At 51.4% G+C, this 6,963-nt stretch overlaps 1 pseudogene across 1 annotated transcript in view; it reads right to left on the bottom strand.

The window, feature by feature from the left end:
* The window catches only part of LOC307091721, a 4,059-nt pseudogene extending 569 nt beyond the window's left edge, over positions 1–3,490 (bottom strand). The window contains exons 1-2 of the transcript XR_013812833.1: positions 3,382–3,490; positions 1–320 (exon numbers count right to left, since the gene is read on the bottom strand). The exon at positions 1–320 is cut by the window's left edge and continues 569 nt beyond it. The product of XR_013812833.1 is annotated as an uncharacterized misc_RNA (transcript). The remainder of the gene's footprint in view (positions 321–3,381) is intronic.
* Positions 3,491–6,963: the final 3,473 nt, after the last annotated feature.

The raw sequence follows: 6,963 nt of genomic DNA, 5'->3' as shown, positions 1-6,963 counted from the left end.
GAGGGGCGGTCCTCCTGGCCGGGGGGCTGTGGGGAGGCGCAGTCCTCGCCGTACTCGCTCTCCCACTCCTCGATCACCTTCTTCTTGTACTCCTGGTAGTCCTCGTCTTCCTCGTAGTCCTCCAGGGTCTCCAGGTCCAGGGAGGGGGAGGACTTGTAGTCCTCCAGGGTCTCCAGGTCCAGGGAGGGGGAGGACTTGAAGTCCTCCAGGGGGACCAGGTCCAAGGAGGGGGAACAAGGCGTGACCTTGTTAGAGTTGGACTCGGAGCTGGAGCGACTGGACACGTCGCTGCCCAGGTCCATGCCATCCTCCCGGTAGTCCTGCAGAGAGAGAGAGAGGGAGAGAGGGAGAGGGAGAGGGAGGGAGAAGGAGAGAGAGAAGGAGAGGGAGGGAGAGTGGGAGGGAGAGGGAGGGAGAAGGAGAGGGAGGGAGAGTGGGAGGGAGAGGGAGGGAGAAGGAGAGAGAGTGAGAAGAGGGAGGGAGGGAGAGGGTGGGAGAAGGAGAGCGAGAGAGGAGGGAGAGCGAGAGAGCGAGAGAGAGAGACAGGAAGTAGAGGCCGGGAAAGGAGGTAGTGCAAAGAATAAGCATTTCAGAGAGAGAGGGTGAGAGAGAGACAAAAAACAGGATTTTAGGGAAGTGTGCATACACAATTGCTCACATAAATGTTGCGGTATGAGATCAGTGACCACAAAGCACTTCCTGTCAGACAGGAAGTTCCAGTCTGCTCTGTTCCCCAACAGTTTCCCTTTAGCAATAGAAATTGCGCTTTATTACGCTTTAATCAGTCCTCCAAACATCTTTTCTTTGATATATTGTATTTGACCAGTGGAATAAGTATGCGTATGTGTTTCTCTGTCTGTATGTTTCTTTAGATTCATATCACACTTATTATGTTCTCAAGGATCCGGAAGCTACCACGGCGTCCAATAACTGTACAAATGCAATCACTACAACAGACTTTGTGAATGGACAGAGAAACATACTAACAACCACCGACACATATGTAATAAGGCATGCTTATGCTGTTGTGTGTTCTGAGGAACAAGAAAACAGATTACACCAAAACTTTGCGACTAGAGAAATAGGGTTGCATTATATTCCAAGGATTTTGTTTTAGCTCAAGGGAATCAACACATGGTTTACCACATGAATAGGGTCAGGAACATAGTGATGATGGAATATGGTCCGGCCAAACAAATACTTGTTTGTTTCCCCGGGATACACAAAGTTCCTCACAAAGCCTTGTTTCACATTTTAGATTTGTAAGGCGACAGTGTTTTTTATGAGGAACCAGCTATAATAATATCATGACTCTGCCCAAAGACACAGCCTAGTCGGCCTCACAGCACCTGCAAGGATGATCGCTGTTGACGTCAAAGATCGGCTGGTGCACAACGTCTCCGAGCCGGCTAATTCGAAATGACTCAATTCCACCGAGACGCTGCAAGCTGCTGATGCTGTTTAAAGATATAGGCCAGGCAGGCTCCCCTTTTTCGCTGAACATTAACAAATCGGAACATGAGAGTAAGTACTACATCATTTATTACAATGGTACACACTATATATACTGTGAGCAAGTTATTGCATTCATGCACACGAGCACACCCACTGCCACGGTCCTTAATTCTGCAGCGGTAATGTTTGGCTCAGTTAATAATACACCAGTGTTACTAAAATTGACTCTCGCTTGACTGACGGGCTTTGCATGTCGACGAGCTGACATCGGAGGAGGAGGAAGAAGAAGAAGGGGGCAGCGAAGCGTGCTTGCGTGCGCGCACACACACACACACACACACACACACACACACACACACACACACACACACACACACACACACACACACACACACACACACACACACACACCACACTAATGGCCCTGTGTTCTGAAATCGCCTCTCCCTATTACAGACTATCTAACTCACCGGCAGAATACAACATGGAATGAAGTAGGGCCTAATGATGCACAGACTTACAAGCCCCCTCCCTGTAAGCTGTGGTCATAAACCGTGCAGGGAAGACAACACGTGACGCGGAGCATGGGTGTGATGTGGTCAAGGCGATCTTACCGATGCACTCATCAAGAACGCCGGTGGCGCCGTGACACCTCACCGATCCATGCTATTTGGAAACCGGCGGGTCATCTTATAACATAGCTCCCGTCCAACTAGGCCTACGACTACCGGATTCAGAACATTATCTAGCGACCAAGTTGACAGCGGGGAAGCCTCGAATCCCCTTCGATCCCACCGAGCGGTGCTCTCAGACCGCCCCGTTTAGCCCGCAGAGCGACGTCGTTCTGCATGCACTACATAGTCGGTCCTAGGGAAGACGGCGATCATTTACCAGAACGTAGCATTCCCACATGCGTAATGATTTGTAGGAGCGAGAGAGAGAGAGAGAGAGAGAGAGAGAGAGAGAGAGAGAGAGAGAGAGAGAGAGAGAGAGAGAGAGAGAGAGAGAGAGAGAGAGAGAGAGAGAGAGAGAGAGAGAGAGAGAGAGAGACGCGCAGAGAGAGAGAGAAGGAGAGAGAGACCGTGCGTCCACTTGATCCGCACCAGGATTAACCCTTCTACAGGCTGATTTACAGGCTGGTCTACAGGCTGGATTTGTTAGAAAACAATGCATGCAAATTGACAGCTGCCCGCCACAACCCCTCCCCGCACACCGAGGGGAACCACACCGAGCCGGTGTGGTTCACGTCAAGGACCGCTCCTGATCACACCTCCCCTGGTCAGACCCGCTCCTGGTCAGACCCGCTCCTGGTCAGACCCCAGACCCCTCCTGATGATCAGACCCCTCCTGATGAACAGACCCCTCCTTATCAGACCGTTTCTGATCAGACCGCTCCTGATCGCTCGGTGGTGTCTGAACTACGTTTCGGTCAGCAGCACCCTGCATACGCCCAGTTGCCAAAGTCGACCTTTTCAAAGCCCCCAATCATAACCTCATAATACCGGTAATAACATCTCCCAACAAGGCGACAGGACGGACGTATGTGGTCTCATAAAACACGCATTCTACCATGGGACCTGACGTTTTGGATCTGGGTTTGGTTTAAATACGAGGCGTTTTACGCGTGCTGTCACTTCCATAGAGCAGAGTCATTCTCCGGGCTCTTCCATGATGTCATGTTCCCCAAAAGTCACAGGAGAAATCCGATATCCCTCGGCTACAGCGTGGACAGAAACGCCCAATATCACAGACATGGGGACAGACCAAATAATAAACTCGATTCTCGCCTCACATCCCAGCCCACCAAACACACCGAATACCGCGGCATCGCTCCCGGATCAAATGTACCAGGAAGCAATGGGAACGTGGTGCAGAAAGTGTCAATCCTAGATAACCACCGGCGTTTCCCCCGAAGGCGATACTCACTGTCATATTGCTGGATGTTTCCCGTCTCAAGACATGATGGAATAAATCCCAGGGCTGAACGACGACGGCTGGAGAGCCTTCACGGACGGACGGACGGAGCCGGGCTGGGATCGCCTCGACCCGGAGGAATCACAGGACGCCGGGCGGAATATTCCCAGTCATCGCTCGAGAAGAGCCAGCCCCCCCCCCGCCCCCCAGACACCAGAGACCACCGAGACCGCAGCTCCCAGAGTTAAGGCAGAATCGCACCACTTTAATCCCCGGCTTTGAATCAAACGCGATAAAAGTCCACTGTGCTCCTCGGATCTGGATTCTACTTCCAGTCGCAGATCGGATGACTCGGTTAAATAATCTATAACTACATAAAGATATAGATGTATAATGACACCGGACAAGTGCGTAGCTGCTTGCTTGGGCGTGCGGGCGTTTTTATTTGTATTTTTTACTAAGATCCCTTGGACCAGACTAGCTACTAGACAGAACGCTTCACCATGACACCGACTTGCGTGGTACACCTCCGCTGTGGCTGCAGGGAGAGCGATCGAGAGAGAGAGAGAGAGAGGGGGGGGGGGGGGGGGGGGGGGGGGGGGGGGGGGGGAGAGGGGGAGGGAGGGAGGGAGAGTTAGAGAGAGAGGGGGAGAGAGAGAGAGAGGGGGAGGGAGGGAGAGTTAGAGAGAGAGGGGGAGGGAGGGAGGGAGGGAGAGAGAAAGAGCAAGGGAAAAGCGAGAGTTAGAGAGAGGGAGAGCCAGAGAGAGGGAGAGCTACGACAAATACTAGCCCAACCTTCTGCACTCAATGACCTTGCAAAGGATGAGGGAGCGAGAGCGATAGGGAGGAGAACAAGAGCGATGGAGACAGAGAGAGAGAGCGAGAGCAAGAAAGAATGAGAGAGAGAGCGAGAGAGAAAGAGAGAGAGAGAGGAAGGAGAACAAGAGCGATGGAGACAGAGAGAGAGCGAGAGAAAGAAAGAATGAGAGAGAGAGCGAGAGAGAGGAAGGAGAACAAGAGCGATGGAGACAGAGCGAGAGAGAGAGAGAGAGAGACAGAGAGAGAGAGACAAAGAAAGAATGAGAGAGAGCGAGAGAGAGAGGAAGGAGAACAAGAGCGATGGAGACAGAGTGAGAGAGAGCAAGAATGAAAGAATGAGAGAGAGAGAGAGAGAGAGAGAGATGAAAGAGGAGTGAGGAGCGAGATAATGACTGAGACGGAGATGAAGAAAGAAAATAAAGAGATGAGATAAAAGCATTAAAAAAAAGAAAAAAGCCAAACAATGATGAGGGTGTGTGAGCGGGGAGGACGCAACAAACGGCGAAGACGGCCGAGCAAAAAGACTGAGCGGGGACGCGAGGAGCAGAGGAGGAGAGGGAACTCCTCCGCGTGAATTATTGAACCCCGAGCTCGCGGTGTTCTGCGTGTGGAGTACACCGTCGGCGCCGCGTCTCCATGAGAACACAGAACGCCGCCGTTGCTGCCTGTACGCCGACCTCAGGCGAACCCAAGGACCTCCACGCCGTGGAACCGTTTCAAATCGCCTGGCTTCACCGGCCACTCGGCCGATGGTCGCTCTGCGTTGAAACGCTCGGCTGGCACCTTCACGGCCCACTCACACGTCGACAGTCCCCTCTGCTGTCGCCCGTTGCCTCCCCGATTACTTATGAAGGTTGTCACATGTGTGTGTGACCCAGTAAACACAGGTGCCGCACACACAGGCGCGCACATGTGCACACACATAAACATACACACAAACACACACACACACACACACAGAGCAGAGACTCTATTATCTCACTCCCACACGCACACACACACGCACACACACACCCTCGTCTCACTCCCACACACACACAAACACAAACACATGCCATAGACACTCTATTCTCTGTCTCCCATATGCACAGACACACAAACACATACACACACACATGCACTAGACATTCTCTGACTCCCACACCCACACACTGAGAGACAGACAAACATACATACACACGCACCCTGCAGCTGTGGCAACAGCAGAGAGGGGTTAACGAAGTCACAACATGATATCGTGGTTAAACCTCTGTTATCTTAACAGCTGGTGATCAACATAGTGGGACATGAGGGTGAAGTCTGACATGGTGGACCCATCCACCCAGCCAGATGTAACTTTACTAACCCCACCAACAACACAGTGAAACTCTCATTGGCAACCATGGATCTGATAGGTTCACCAAGTTCTCAAAGCTCGTCCTACTCAGTCCAGTTTCTCACCCAAAGCCATCCAGGTTTCAGATTCACATTAATGAGCAGATTTGCATAGAGAATCTCACTCCAGGCCGCCCACAGGTAGACTGTGAACAGCAGAAGCGGTAGGTAGAGAGATACCCGGTCATCTAGGGTACCGGTGCTCCAACTCTCTTTAGAAATGAACCCCCTCTAAGATGTTCTTTCAGCCAGTACCTCTTAACCATCTCAAAAATATTGAGGACGGACAAAAATCGAAACAGATTATAAATAATGTACGTGCCTGTTATTTGGTGTTAGCATGAACATTAAATGGGTGGTGCGAACACGTAGAAAGAGGAACTAGCATTCAGATTTAATTACATTTTATCAAAGCCGGTGTTCGAATTCAAGACATTTTATTACGCTGGCATCATTTCACACTCGTTCATAACCCATATCCCATCAACGAAAAGGACTTGTTTTTTTACTCCCCCAAAATCCTTCAAAGTAGCCCTAGGGGTATTGTTCCACCCGGGGTACGCGTACCCCTGTTTGAGGACACTGATCTGGGGGAGGGGGAGAGAGTGGTTGATGTGGAGCCGGGCTCTGCAGATACAGCCTGGTGAATGCATAATCGCAGCACAAAGACGCCCAACTATGTGATAGTACGAGCAGAACTTCAAAGACCCCCCTGAGCACACTCTACTCAAAAAATACAGTAGGGATACCCCCCTCCTCCCCCAAACCAAGACCCCTCCCCGAATGGAGAGCCAGCAGGAGCTCTCCCTAGTCCTAAACCCCCCCCCCCCCACAAGCCACTGCTTTCAACTCAGCCTGCACCACCCCCTGCCTTGTCCTCCTCTTTCTGAGCCTTCAAACGCTGCATGCGCTGATCGCGGTGCAGTAGGTGAGGTGGAGGGTGGAGGGTGGACTGCTGCACGGTTAGATAGCAGGACGCCCTTGAGGGGGACGATCAGGTGGAAGCAGCTTTTAGTTTAGTTTCAGTTCGATTCTGAACGGAACGCGCTTCAAGTCCTCACCAGGCAATTAGCTCATCCTCAACTTGTCAACAGGAGGCTATTGTCGACTGGGCCTTGCTTGATTTGAAGCATGCTTTGCACATAGACAAAGACACACGCAATCATGCACACACACGCACACACACACATTAAATCACACACACACACACATAAGAACACGCACACACACAAGTCCTTTTGTTTTCGCTTTCAATTCCTTTAAGAGTAAAGGCTGCTTCATAAAGTTTAAACGTGCCATCCATTCACCACTCCAAGTACTTCCAGAAAGAGAGGGAAACGTGTCAGAGGCGAAGCCCGCCCGCCGATGAAGACCCCGGCGCGAGGCGACATCAAACACACC

This window comes from Pollachius pollachius (assembly GCF_949987615.1).
Source record: "Pollachius pollachius genome assembly, contig: scaffold_293, whole genome shotgun sequence".
In the NCBI taxonomy this organism is placed as follows: domain Eukaryota; kingdom Metazoa; phylum Chordata; class Actinopteri; order Gadiformes; family Gadidae; genus Pollachius; species Pollachius pollachius.
Note: the sequence above shows the minus strand (reverse complement) of the source record. Positions and strands in the feature narration are given on the sequence as shown.